A 15331-nucleotide genomic window follows, 5' to 3' on the forward strand; every position below is an offset into this window, starting at 1 on the left:
ACTTAGAATAACCATGTTTATAATACAGAGTGTAGGCATTATACCTATTTACAGAAAAACCTCATGATGTTAAAAATAACAATTATGGGGACGCCTGGGTGGCTCAGTCGGTTAAGCGTCTGACTTCGGCTCAGGTCATGATCTCACGGTTCGTGAGTTCGAGCCCCACATTGGGCTCTGTGCTGACAGCTCAGAGCCTGGAGCCTGCTTCGGATTCTATGTCTCCCTCTCTCTCTGTCTGTCGTTCCCCTGCTGGCTCTCTGTCTCTCTCTCAAAAATGAAAATAAATAAATTAAAAAAAATAACAATCATGGGCAAAAGTCCTAGTATATCCCAACAAAAACATGGAGCTGATATCAGAAGGCAGTCTAAGAGGGTGAATTTCCTTACCTTCCATAGGGAGAAGTAAAGAGAATTTGCTCTGCTTCTGAGGTTGAGTGAAGTTGACTTAAAATATTCATATTTAGGTATGTTACTTAAAGTTGAAATAAGATCATTCTTAATAATTTCAGACTGTCAGAGGGAGAAAAGCAAGATGGACTCCCGGAAAACACAGGCCGTGTAGCGGGGATGGGCAATCAATGTACACTCACACAAATATCCGTGGAATTGTAGTAATACCACGTAGAAGTGGCATTTACTCAGGTATTGGATCACAGATTGAAGCCAATGAACTAATGTCTAGTAGAGGGACCATTAAAACAGGTCATTAAAACATGTCTACAAGAGATGCTTTTAAAACCAGAGCAGTCAAAATGTTAAGTAAAAGCATAGGCACAATAGGTCAGGGAATTGCAAACAAAAGCATGGGTCATAAGATTACCACCAAGTTAAAGTTAAGCAAAGAATTTGAAACATGCCAAAGAGTCACTTTACGTGGCTGGGTCAAGAAGTTCCAGAAGGTCCTAAGTGCCAAGAACCTATAGCATTAAAATGTCATGCAGATGGTTCTCTTTTTAAAATACGTTCATGAAAAAATTTATGAAAACGTAACCCGCCATTCTGGACAGTCTTTTAAGTTACAAAGGAAATTTGTTCCAAGACCACTAAAATATGGTAAGCATCCTAACTATACCTGGCCTTCTAGATCTGTGCCGTCCATTACGGTAGCCACTAATCAGACATGAGCTTGGGAGTGGTTGAAAATGTGCTGGCCTGAAGGGAGACTCAAAGTGTAAAATAAATAGTAGCTTTTTTTTTTTTTTAGCAAGTATTTTATTTATTTTTAATTATTTTTATTAGAGATCTCTAATAAATGAAATACTTATTTTTTATTATAGATCTCTAATAAATGAATTACTTATTTTTTATTAGAGACATCTAATTAGACATCTAATAAAAAATAAGTATTCCCCCACCACCAGTGGGGAAGAGGGGCAGAGGGGGGAGAGAGAATCCCAAGCATGCTCCGCACATAGCACAGAGCCTGAGAGGGGGCTCAATCCCCCAGCCCTGGGATCATGACCTCAGTTGAAATCAAGAGTCAGATGCTCAACTGACTAAGCACCCAGGGACCCCTAAGAGTAGCTTTCTAAGTCTTTTTATAAAAAATGCATCCCCATATTAGAAATTTTAATATGCATTGTATGTTGAAATGATGTATACATCAGGCCAAAGAAAATATATTAATTTAATTTGTATTTTTTACCTTGATGTAGCCGCTAAAACTTAAAATTGAGCTGAGTGGCTTGTATGCTGTTCAACTGGACACTACTCCTCTACACGATCATCTTTCTTAATATGATTTTGACATAATTCATCTAATTTTGCTTTGTTTTCATGATAAATGCCTAGTTGAAGCTAAGGATTTGCTGCTTTAAATATACCTGGTGAATTTTTCCTTTATTGTGATAGAATTTATTATTAGCACCAACCCATTTATGTTTCCATGTCTCAATTATTTTTATAAAATAAGGTCAAAATACAATTAATATTGCAAATAACTGCAGACGACAAAATAGTAACAGTAGCAAAAGTGAACTGTTGGCTGGCTGACATATGAAAACAAGAAAAGTAACACTAAGATATCACCTCACATCTGTCAGAATGGCTGAAATCAACACAACAGATGTTGGCAAAGATGTGGAGAAAAGGGAACACTCTTGCATTGTTGGTAGGAATGCACACTGGTGTCACCACTCTAGAGAACAGTATGGAGATTGCTCAAAAAAATTAAAAATAGAAATACCTATGATCTAGTACTTTCAGTACTGGATATTTACCCAAAGAAAACATTAATTCAAAAAGATACATGCAATTGTGTTTATTGCAGCATGATTTTCATTCACCAAACTATGGAAGCAACCCAAGTGTCTATCAGCTGATGAATGGATAAAGATGTGGGGTGTGTGTGTGTGTGTGTGTGTGTGTGTGTGTGTGTGTGTGTGATGGAATATTGGCCATTAAAAAGCATAAAATCTTGCCACTTGTAACAATATAGATGGATCTAGAGAGTATAATGCTCAGCTCAGTGAAATAAGTCAGAGAAGGCAAATACCATATGATATTACTCCTTTGTAAATTGAATAAACACACAAACAAACAAACAAAAAAACCCAAAATAGACTCTCAACTACAGAGAACAAACTGATGGTTACCAGAGGGGAGGTGGGTGGGGGGATGGGAGAAATCGGTGAAGGAGATTAAGAGTACGCTTATGATGAGCATTGAGTAATGTACAGAATTGTCAAATCATTATAGTGTGTACCTGAAACTAATATAACACTTAACTATACTGGAATTAAAGTTTTTTAGTTTATTTTTTTAAATATCCCTTCATATTTTTCAAAGAGCATATGTTTTATTTTTAAATGTTTTATTTATTTTTGAGAGCGAGCAAGTGGGCGGGGGGGGAGGGGCAGAGAGAGGTGGGGACAGAGGATCTGAAGTGGGCTCTATACTGCAGCAGAGAGCCCAGAATGGGGCTCGAACTCACGAACTGTGAGATCATGACCTAAACTGAAATAGGACACTCCATCGAGTGAGCCCCCCAGGTGCTCCTGGAATTAAAATTTTAAAAACTTAGATTTTGAGGAAGCTCACAATCTGATCTGGCATATCAGAGCGGATGGAGAGGAATCAGTAATCATTTAAAAATGTATAGAAGTTCAACTTCTATGAAAATCAAATGTAAAAATATCAGGATTACCTTTAAGATAAAAATTGCTGAAAATGTATTACAACCTAATCATAGAGATGTAAATCTCTTTCCATCATTGACAGATTATACAAATTATTACAGCTGAATAATAAATATAATTAGTAAATACATATATTCTATCCTTTATTTTGAAAATATGCCTCTTTAAGAAAACTTATTAGCTAATCTTCTGATTGGGTCCAAAGAGTCAACGTTGTAGAAATGTCACCTCTTCCCAAACGTATCAAGAAATTAAATGCAGTCACAAACAAAAGTTATTTTTGTGATTTGATGAAATATACTTTTTAATGTTTATTTTTGAGAGAGAGCGAGTGAGCACAAGAGCACGAGCAGGGGAGGGGCAGAGAGGATCCAAAATGGGCTCTGAGCTGACAGCAGTGAGCCCAATACAGGACTTGAACTCATGACCTGTGAGATGAAGTCAGACACCCAAATGACTGAGCCACCCGGGTGCCCTAGTGAAATAATTTAAAAGGTCATATGAAAGAATATGTAAGAGAATAGCTGGGAGAAAATCTAGAGATAAAAAAAATTAGGTAGATTTTACCCCTGCACATGAAAACCTATGAAAATGTAGTGATTATAATAGGTAAAGGATGAGACAGTGAATGAATCACAGGATACCAGCTTAGGAGGAGGGTTATTTGTAAATTACTCATGAAAAACAAAGCTTAATTCCTACTTCCTTAAAGCAAACAAAGTTCCAAAATGGATCAAGGTATGTGTTATAAAAAATGAAATTACTGAAGTGCCTGCATGGCTCAGTTAAGTGTCCAACTCCTCATTTCTGCTCAAGTCATGATCTCACAGTTCCTGAGATTGAGTCCTGCCTGGGGCTCTGTGCTGACAGTGCAGAGCCTGCTTGGGATTCTCTCCTTCCACCCTTCTCCCAGCTCTTGCGTGCGCTCTTTCAAAAAAAAAAAAAAAAAAAGGAGAGATCACCATATATATATAAATGATATCTATAAATGGGGACTTGCATTGCATTATTTTTATAGTTTGTGTTTTATGACTTGTTTACACATGTCTTTAATCCACATAGGATCTAGTCTATCTCCGTGATAGCTATCCCTGTTATTAGAACTTTATAATGTATTCTAAGCTGCTAGGGACAGTTTGTCCTCACTACTTTCTTTTTTCAAACATTCTCCGAATAGTCTCACAGGCTTATTCTTCTATATTCATTTTAGAATTAATTTTCATCTAGTGTTCCCAGTAATCTTTTGGGATCTCACCTGGAGTTGTGTTAAATATACAGACTATTGTGGGAAGGGTTGATCTTAATAATTTTGAGACTTCCTATCCAGAAATCCAAGAGGTCTAGGTCTATTCAATTATTCAGAAGTCTCTATACTGCTCTCTTACATTTCTTTTTACATCTGTGTGTAAGTATCTTATAGTTTGTTACTATTATAGTTTCGTTTTTCCTTGTAGTTTAATTGTAGACGCTCAGGTTAATTACACTCCTCAGTTTGTTGCTCTGCACCAGCTTCTTGCTCATTTTTGTGCTGATGTGTTTATTCCTTAGTTATTAGTCACTGTACCACTGGCGTGTGTACATTTCATGGGACCAGGCAGTGCTCTCCAGCATGGCTGCCTCCCTCCAGCTGTCCCGCCCTCCTGCTGTCCCCCTGTCCCACTCTGCCATGTACACTCTAGCAGATGCCTCTTCGAGGAATGTGGGTTCTCTTTCTCTGCAGTTCCTTTTTCTCCAGGATCTTGAGTCCTCAATTCCTAGCTGACTGGGTAGCCCTGAACTCCAGTGTTGATCTCACCTGTCCAGTGTCAGACTGCATTAGGTCTCTGTGCCCTGTACTGTGAATTAGCAAACACTCTGTGGATGAAAACTCCAGCTCCCCTCCTTGAGTTTCCCTTCTCTTTTCTAAGTCCTGAGTATGTTGCTGCCCTCCGATGTCTTCAAACTGTTTTGTTAGGTCTCCGGGTTGTTGTTGCTTTCTGGCTTTTATTGTTGGGTAACTCAGAGATGAGGCGCTCTGCATGGCTCAAGTTCAGGGCCCTCTGGTTAGCTTTTAATTAGTTAAACTGCACTGTATCCTTTCACTGGGGGTGGGGGGGTGGGAATCACAATTGTGCTCACATTTTTATCAAGTGGGAAACTTAAGTTAAGGAAATTCTCCTAAACCATGAAGCCTAGATAGTGTGTCAAGATTGCATAACCGGGCAGACATCTGTTTTAAGAACCCAGGATTTTGGAGGATATTTCTTAATTGAAAGTCTAGCCTTGTGGGATGGGTTTCTACCCTCTTCTCCCCAGAGCAGATCCACTTTTCTGTCCATGGTCCTGGCAGGGACTAAAGCTTAGATGACAGGGGCCTCCGTTCTGAAACTCAAGATGAAGAAAGGGACACTCTTTTCTACATAATACTCACAGAAACTATACATAGGGGGTGATCGTGAAATACTGAATTATCTCTTAGGTAGCCAGCTCCCCTCCATTCCTTGGATCTGGGGGGATTCCCCCTCCATTCTGGCTAAACCAAGTGGAGGCAAATTCGCTGACAGCTTCTGTCAGAAGCTGTGCTCACGCCCTCAGAGTGTGGGTGGTAGACATCTGGCTAAAATGACTCTTTGGCCAGGGAAGAGTGAGGGTGAGGAGGCTTTCCCTGCTAAGTATGATAGATGGCCATGCCTGTGACCCTGAAGGGATTAGCTTTAGCAAATTTTCTGGAAATTTTACTGCTATAAAACCAATTGTTGGACCTGGGAAGACAAATTGGAGTAGAGAAATGTGTCCATATTTCCTCACCATATTTCCAGCCGGGGCTGGAAGAAGCGAACTGGATTCTAAGAAAAGGACTGTGTGCACCTTCTGTATTCTATATATACCTAGCTTGCTTTAGTGACCACGGGGCTTCAGGCATCCTGGGTCCCAATGAGACCATCTCCTGGGTGCATGTGATTGGCAGGCTACAGAGTTTTTCAGTCTGTCTCATGAAGACAGGCTTTCCTTTCCCCAAATGGGGAGCTGTGTAAATGTGGAGAGAGTGTGCAGGAGATTTGCAGCAATTGGATGTCTGCTGGAGTAGTGTTTGCCATCAGAAATTTCCAGGGAGTCCTGAGTGCCCAGTCTTTGAGACCGAGAGGGAGAGAAGGAGAGAGAGAGCGCGATGGAGAGAGAGAATCCCAAGCAGCCTCCATGATTGGCACAGAGCCTGATGCAGTGCTTGATCCCATGACCTTAGCTGAAATCAAGAGTCGGATGCTCAGTCGACTGAGCCACCCAGGTGCTCCCTGTCAGTTACCTTTTCAAAGAATATGGGTCTTTTAGGGAACCATGCTTATTATACTTTCTTTTGTTGCTGTTCTTAAAGTTATTCTTAGAAAGTTAGTAGTGGGTACATCATCTTTGATTTTTCACACTCTTACTAAATAAACAACTAATAACTTATATATGCTTGGGGAAGAAAATCTGGCCGCTCATCAGAGACATGGAATAGTGAATTTTTTTAAACATTTTTTTTCCTCTGGACGCCTGGGAGGCTCAGTTTTATAATATAGTTGTTTATTAGGATGTATTTGCTTCAGAACCATATCAATATACAAACTGTGGAGGATGACAAGATTACTTTTCACATTGCTTACAAAGTTATTCAGTAACCATTGGGTTGCTTTCTTTTTTTTTTAATGTTTGTTTTTGAGAGAGAGAGAGACAATGTGAGTGGGGAAGGAGCACGGAGAGAGGGAGACACAGAATCTGAAGCAGGCTCCAGGCTTTGAGTGGTCAGCACAGAGCCCAATGTGGGGCCTGAACTTATGAATCCTGAGATCATGACCTGAGCCAAAGTTGGATGCTTAACCAACTGAGCCACCCGGCATCCCCATTGAGTTGCTTTCTTTTTTTTTTAATTAATTAATTTACTATTTAAAAAAATTATATCGAAGTTAGCATATAGTGCAACAATGATTTCAGGGGTAGATTTCCTTATGCCCCTTACCCATTTAGCCCATCCCCCACTCCCACAACCCCTCCAGCAACCCTCAGTTTTTTCTCCATATTTGTGAGTCTCTTTTATTTTGTCCCCCTCCCTGTTTTTATATTATTTTTGCTTCCCTTCCCTTGTGTTCATCTGTTCTGTGTCTTAAAGTCCTTGTATGAGTGAAGTCATGTGATATTTGTCTTTCTCCAATTTCGCTTAGAGTAATACATTGTGGTTCCATACATGTAGTTGCAAACAGCAAGATTTTATTCTTTTTGATTGCTGAGTAATACTCTATTGTATATATATACCACATCTTCTTTATCTATTCATCTATCATTGGACACTTGGGCTCTTTCCATACTTTGGCTATTGTTAATAGCACTAAACTAAATAGCTATAAACATTGGGGTGTGTGTGCCCCTTCGAAACAGCACACCTGTATCCCTTGGATAAATACCTAGTAGTGCAATTGCTGGACTGTAGGGCAGTTCTATTTTTAATTTTTTGAGGAACCTCCATACTGTTTTGCAGAGGGGCCGCACCAGTTTTCATTCCCACCAGCAGCGCAAAAGGGTTCCTCTTTCTCCACATCCTCGCCAACATCTGTTGTTGCCTGAGTTGTTAATGTTAGCCATTCTGACAGGTGTAAGGTGGTATCTCATTGTGGTTTTGATTTGTATTTCCCTGATGATGAGTGATGTGGAGCATTTTTTCATGTGTCAGTTGGCCATCTGGATGTCTTCTTTGGAGAAGTGTCTATTCATGTCTTTTGCCCATTTCTTCATTGGATTATTTGTTTTTTGGGTGTTGAGTTTGAGTTCTTTATAGATTTTGGATACTAACCCTTTACCTGATATGTCATTTGCAAATATCTTCTCCCATTCTGTCGGTTGCCTTTTAGTTTTGCTGATTGTTTCCTTTGCTGTGCAGAAGCCTTTATTTTGATGAGGTCCCGGTAGTTCATTTTTGCTTTTGTTTCCCTTGAGTCTGGAGACGTGTTGAGTAAGAAGTTGCTGTGGCCAAGATCAGAGAGGTTTTTGCCTGCTTTCTCCTTAAGGATTTTGTATGGCTTCCTGTCTTACATTGAGGTCTTTCATCCATTTTGAGTTTATTTTTGTGTCTGGTGTAAGAAAGTGGTCCAGGTTCATTTTTCTGCCTGTTGCTGTCCAGTTTTCCCAGAACCACTTGCTGAAGAGACTGTTTTTATTCCATTGGATATTCTTTCCTGCTTTGTTGAAGATTAGTTGGCCATATGTTTATGGGTCCATTTCTGGGTTCTCTATCTGTTCCATTGATCTGAGTGTCTGTTTTGTGCTAGTACCATACTGTCTTGATGATTACAGCTTTGTAGTATAGCTTTAAGTCCGGGATTGTGATGCCTCCTGCTTTGGTTTTCTTTTTCAAGATTGCTTTGGCTATTCGGGGTCTTTTCTGGTTCCATACAAATTTTAGAATTGTTTGTTCTAGTTCTGTGAAGAATGCTGGTGTTATTTTGAGAGGGATTGCATTGAATATGTAGATTGCTTTGGGTAGTATTGACATTTTAACAATATTTGTTCTTCCTATCCAGGAGCATGGAATATTTTTCCATTTCTTTGTGTCTTCTTCAATTTCTTTCATAAGCTTTTTATAGTTTTCAGTGTATAGATTTTTCATCTCTTTGGTTAGATTTATTCCTAGGTATTTTATGGGTTTTGGTGCAATTGTAAATGGGATCGATTCCTTGATTTCTCTTTCTGATGCTTCATTGTTGGCATATAGGAATGCAACCAATTTCTGTGCATTGATTTTATATCCTGCCACTTTGCTGAATTCATGGATTAGTTCTAGCAGTTTTTTGGTGGAATATTTTGGGTCTTACATATATAGTATCATGTCATCTTTGAAGAGTGAAAGTTTGACCTCCTACTGACCCACTTGGATGCCTTTTGTTTCTTTGTGTTGTCTGATTGCAGAGGCTAAGACTTCCCATACTATATTGTATAACAGTGGCGAGAGTGGACATCCCTGTCTTGTTCCTGACCTTAGGGGGAAAGCTCTCAGTTTTCCCCCATTGAGGATGATATTAACGGTGGGTCATTTATATATGGCTTTCATGATCTTGAGGTATGATCCTTCTATCCCTACTTTCTTGAGGGTTTTTATCAAGAAAGGATGTTGTATTTTGTCAAATGTTTTCTCTGCAACTATTGAGAGGATCATATGGTTCTTGACCTTTCTTTTATTGATGTGATGTATCACAGTGATTATTTTGCGGATATTGAACCAGCCCTGCATCCCAGGTATAAATCCCACTTAGTCGTGGTGAATAATTTGTTTAATGTATTGTTGGATCCAGTTGGCTAGTATCTTGCTGAGGATTTTTGCATCTGTATTCATCAGGAAAAATGGTCTTAGTTCTCCTGTTTAGTGGGGTCTTTTTCTGGTTTTGGAATCAAGGTAATGCTGGCTTCATAGAAAGAGTTTGGAAGTTTTCCTTCCATTTCTATTTTTTGGAACAGCTTCAAGAGAATAGGTGTTAACTCTTCCTTAAATGTTTGATAGAATTCCCCTGGAAAGCCATCTGGCCCTGGACTCTTGTTTTTTGGGAGATTTTTGATTACTAATTCTATTTCTTTGCTGGTTATGGGTCTGTTAGAATTTTCTATTTCTTCCTGTTTCAGTTTTGGTAGTGTATATGTTTCTAGGAATTTGTCCATTTCTTCCAGATTGCCCATTTCATTGGCATATAGTTGCTCATAATATTCTCTTATTATTGTTTTTATTTCCACTGTGTTGGTTGTGATCTCTCCTCTTTCATTCTTGATTTTATTTATGTGGGTCCTTTCCTTTTTCTTTTTGATCAAACTGGCTAGGGGTTTATCAATTTTGTTAATTCTTTCAAAGAACCAGCTTCTGGTTTCATTTATCTGTTCTATTGTGGGTTTTTGTTTTTGTTTTTTGTTTTTTGGTTTTTTTTTTTGTTTGTTTTAATAGCACTGATTTCTGCTCTAATCTTTATTTCCTGTATTCTGCTTGTTTTGGGTTTGGGTTGTTCTTTTCCCAGCTCTTTAAGGTGTAAAGTCAGGTTGTGTATCTGTGACCTTCCTTCCTTCTTCAATACAGAAGGCCTGTATTGCTCAATGGAGTATTACTTGGCAATCAAAAGGAATGAAATCTTGCCATTTGCAACTACATGGATGGAACTGGAGGGTATTATGTGAAATTAGTCAGAGAAAGAGAAAAATCATATGACTTCACTCATATGAGGACTTGAAGAGACAAAACAGATGAACATAAGGGAAGGGAAACAAAAATAATATAAAAACAGGGAGGGGGACAAAACAGAAGAGACTCAAAAATATGGAGAACAAACAGGATTACTGGAGGCGTTGTGGGAGGGGGGATGCGCTAAATGGGTGAGGGGTATTAAGGAATCTACTCCTGAAATCATTGTTTCACTATATGCTAACTAATTTGGATGTAAATTTTAAAAAAGAAAAAATAAAATTAAAAATAAAATAAAGGGTCCCTGGGTGGCTCAGTCAGTTTAAAAAAGGAAAGAAAGAAAGAAAGAACGAAAGAAAGAGAAAGAAAGAAAGAAAGAAAGAAAGAAAGAAAGAAAGCAAGCCTGTATTGCTGTATACTTTCTTCTTAGGACCACGTTTGCTGCAACTCAGAGGTTTTGGGTTGTGGGTTGTGGTGTTATCATTTTCATTGGCTTCCATGTACTTTTTTTTTTTTTTTTTGAGACAGAGAGAGACAGAGACAGACAGAGCATGAACGGGGGAGGGGCAGAGAGAGAGGGAGACACAGAATTGGAAGCAGGCTCCAGGCTCTGAGCCATCAGCTCAGAGCCCAACGTGGGGCTCGAACTCACAGACTGCGAGATCGTGACCTGAGCTGAAGTCGGACGCTTAACCGACTGAGCCACCCAGGCGCCCCAACTTCCATGTACTTTTTAATTCCCTCTTTAACTTCTTGGCTAGCCCACTCATTCTTTAGTAGGATGTTCTTTAGTAGGATGTTCTCCAAATATTTGTTACCTTTCCAATTTTTTTCTTGTGGTTGACTTTGAGTTTCATAGCGTTGTGGTCTGAAAATATGTATGGTATGATCTCGATCATTTTGTACTTGTTGAGGCGTGATTTGTGTCCCAGTGTGTGGTCTATTCTGGAGAACATTCCATGTGCACTGGAGAAGAATGTATATTCCACTGCTTTAGGATGAAATGTTCTGAATATATCTGTTAAGTCCATCTGGTCCAGTGTGGAGTTGCTTTCTTATGTTAGGTATGACGCTGGAAGGCAAGGATGTAGAAATTAGTGAAAAGCAGCACCAGATTTCCAGGGCACACTGCTGTGTGAGGGATAGGGCTACGGAAAAGTGTACAGCAATGGGGAAGGGCCATGAAAGAAGTCACTGGAAAACAGTCTTGTGCTTGGGCTCCAAATCCAGGTGGATTGAGCCTCCGTTGTTTTGTCCAAAAAAGGAGAGCACGAAGTGCCTCACTGGGATGTTGCTGTGCATACATGAGATGGTGTCTGTAGACTCCTTGTGCACTGCCTGGTGCGGGACGGGCAGTCTGGGCTTGAAGCTGAAAATAAAAACTAGGATTAGTATCATTCACCAACTCTTCTTAGAGAAAAGGAGCTTTCTTGGAAGAGTAGATGATTAGGCTGTGAATTAAAAGTGGGAAGAATTTTGGGATGCCCAGGTGGTTCAGTCTGTTAAGCGTCCGACTTTGGCTCAGGTCACGATCTCACGGGTCATGAGTTCAAGCCCCGCGTTGGGCTCTGTGCTGACAACTGGGAGCCTGGACCCTTCTTCAGATTTTTTGTCTCCCTCTCTCTGCCCCTCCCCAGCTCACACTCTGTCTCTCTCCCAAAAATAAAATAAACATTAAAAAAAATTTTTTTTTAAGTGGGAAGAATTTCACCAAGCAAAATAGGAGACCAGATCATTCTGCAGCAAGGACTACAGAGGGCAAAATAATGAGATGTTCCACATACAGGAGGGTGCTCAAAGCACAGAGAAGTGTGAGGATGGCCCAATCGTGTAGAAAATTGCTAAGGAACTTGAATTTTTATTCTTCAAATCAGTGAGCCCCAAACTAAGGTGTGTGACCTCTTAAAAGTTACCTCAAATGATTCATTTACTGGTTTGCTGGGATATAAAATTAGAAGTTTTGTATTTTAAAAATTTCATTCTTTAAAATTTTTACAGGTTGCATGTTTGAACGTCCAGGTTTTGTATAGTAGCACATCGATGCAGTTTATAAATGGACCTATATTGCGGGGGCTCTAAAAACTGTAGGCACGTAGGGGTGTGTGCACACAGATGTTGTGAGACGTGGTGAGGGGTTCTAGGCAGGAAAATGATGTGTGCAGCTCTGGTTTTCTGATGGACCTTTAAGAGAACAGGAGGAGCACAGATAGAGCGTGACAGAGGTAACAGCAGGGCCAAGAGGGAGGAGTCCGCAGTAGCCCAGCTATATTTCCAGATTCCCAACAGGCTAATCTTGGAATCTTTGTGATTCACGAACAAGAAGAGGAACGTCTCTGGAATGTCCATGAAATCCCCAAATCATAAACCATTCTGTTTTTCTTAAAAACAAATTCTATTTATGTTTTTAAATAATGAGTGACCATAATAAGTGGTAAATATTTTTTCTGTGATGGGGTTATTTACTTGCTCTTGATTTTCTGCTATAAAGATATAGCAACATGTGAATAGTTGTTTTTTTTATTGCTGAGAAATATATTGTAACAAGAGGACATAGGTAATATATGTAAAATAATATGTAATTTATGTAAAAATGATCTCCACTTAATATATCTGATGACAAAAAATGTAAGATGGGAATACGGACACAAAAGCCAACTGAAAATCATCTTAAAACACTTGAAATGCCATATTTAGTATTTATCCATTTGCCCACTTTTTATTTTTTAAAACCTTTTTTTTTTTAAATGTTTGCTTATTTTGAAACAGAGAGAGAGAGAGAGAGAGAACGGGGGAGAGACAGAGAGAGGAAGAGGAGAGAGAATTCCAAGCAGGCTCTATGCTGTCAGTGCAGAGCCCAACGTGGGGCTCAAACTCATGAACCGTGAGATCACGACCTGAGTTGAAATTAGGAGTCAGGTGCTTAAGTTGTTTTTAAATTGTAGTTGACATGCAGGGTTCTATTAGTGTCAGCCAGTTGTCCATTCTTTAAGTGAAAACTTTAAAACCACACAGCACCAATTCCCCTGTTGTACAGTCTTGATCCTCATTTCGTGACGGCTATCCCAGAACCAGAAAATTTTCTTCCATTTCGCATTGACATTAGTTGAATTTTTAAGAGTGCGTCCAAAACCGTCTTCAAATTGGGCATTAGGGTCGCTGGCTGCTTCACATAAGCTTATTCCCTTTTACTGATGAAAACATTTTGTCTCTTTGCCCTGGCTTGGGATTTGCTATCAAACGTATAATCTGCGTTGCTCTGCTGATTCAGTTTTCCATCGGTTTCTAATTCCCCACTGGAGTATTCCGCAACAGCATTCCTATTTTCTTCTGTTTGTATTTCTTCTGTCAAAGTAACCTATAGCATGTAAACACTGGAAAACTGTGAACACGACCGGGGAGTGTTCAAATAACAGACGTGTGGATCTTTTAGCAAGGTTGATGCCACTAGACAGAATCATGTGTTGAAGTTCCAGAATGTAAGGACTTATTCTGCTTCTTAAACGTGTTACTTCTTGGAATCCCACTCACAGGATTTATATGAAATAGACCGTGTGTGTAAATTTATTACCATTGTTTCCACGAATGGCTCCTTGTCAGCAGACCATACCTCAGACACACTTGTAACATGGCAACAGCTACGAGTCAGACTGTGTGATTAGACGGTGAACTTCCCTGCTCCATGCTCCAGCCCCGGTGCCTGAAAATGCCGTCCTTACCATTCGATTCCCTCATCAGCCTTTCCTGCCCTTGACATCAGTGGATTCCCTTGAAACCGTAACATCTCTGTGTTGACTGTGAAGCTGTGAGTGTCACTGCATTCTTTTTTTTTCCATTTTTCCTAATTTCTTGACTGGTTTTTTTCCCCCTCAGGATTTGTGACAACAGATTTTGCAGCCAGTACAGAGAAGGAATTCCTGAATGGAAACACTAAGTCCAAGTACAAAGTCACAAAGAACTGAACTAGAGAGTAGGGCTGGATCTGAGCATCTCTGAGAGGTATGAGGCAAGAGCATTTTGCCTCTGCTAGGAACGTAAAGAGCAAGGGGCGCCTGGGTGGCTCAGTCGGTGAAGCACCTGACTCTTGATTTCAGCTCAGGGTTAGGTGGGATCGAGCCCCGTGTAGGGCTCCGTGCCATCAGTGGGGAGGCTGCTTGGGATTCTCTCTCTCTCTTGCCCCTCCTCTGGTCCTTCATTTTCTCACTCTCCAAACAAAGAAATAATCATTAAAAAAAAAAAAGTGAAGAGTAAGAAAGAGACTGCTCCAGAATGACTAGAATAATCTATTTCTGTACAGACAAGGCTATCTGTCCTAGGCAATGCTCAAGAGAAATGTGATTAATTAATGTCCTGGTCATCTATTTCTGTGTCACTAATCATCCCCAAACTTAGCAGCCTTCAATAGGGAAATGCGAATCAAAACCACAATGAGATATCAGTCCACATCCGTTAGGGTGGCTATCATAAAAAAACAAACAGAAAATAAAAAGTGTTGGCAAGGATGTGGAGAAATTGGAACACTTGTGTATTGTTGGTGGGACTGTAAAAAATAAAGACTACCACATGATCCGTCAATACCGCTTTGGGATCTATAACGACTTAAAGTAGGGACTTGACCAGATACTTTCACACCCATGTTTATAACTGCATTATTCATAATAGCCAAAAGGTGGAAACAGCCTAAATGTCTCTTGATAAATGAATGGATAAATAAAATGTGGTGTAAACATGGAATGGAATAACATCCAACGTTAAAAAGGAAGAAAATTCTGAAACATGCGACAAAATAGATAGACCTTGAGGACCTTGTGCTAAGTGAAATTAGCCAGTCACGAAAGGACAGCAACTGTAGGATCCCACTTATATGAAGTACCCAGAGTCATCAGACTTCAGAGACCGATAGTAAGATGGCAGTTCCCTGGGGCTGGGGGCAGTGGGGAGTTGCTGTTTAATGGGTGCACAGTTTCCAAAGGGAGGATAAAAAAAGTTCTAGCATTGGATGGCCGTGATGGTTGCACAACAGGTG

At 39.8% G+C, this 15331-nt stretch overlaps 1 long non-coding RNA gene across 5 annotated transcripts in view; it reads left to right on the forward strand.

Moving 5' to 3' along the window:
• The window catches only part of LOC128314819 (uncharacterized), a 100961-nt gene that overhangs the window by 64376 nt on the left and 21254 nt on the right, over positions 1–15331 (forward strand). For all 5 annotated transcript variants that reach the window (XR_008296914.1, XR_008296911.1, XR_008296912.1 and 2 more), the window contains exon 2: positions 14179–14304. This is a non-coding gene — a long non-coding RNA (uncharacterized LOC128314819). The remainder of the gene's footprint in view (positions 1–14178; positions 14305–15331) is intronic.

Source organism: Acinonyx jubatus, chromosome A2 (assembly GCF_027475565.1).
Source record: "Acinonyx jubatus isolate Ajub_Pintada_27869175 chromosome A2, VMU_Ajub_asm_v1.0, whole genome shotgun sequence".
Taxonomy (NCBI): Eukaryota; Metazoa; Chordata; class Mammalia; order Carnivora; family Felidae; genus Acinonyx; species Acinonyx jubatus.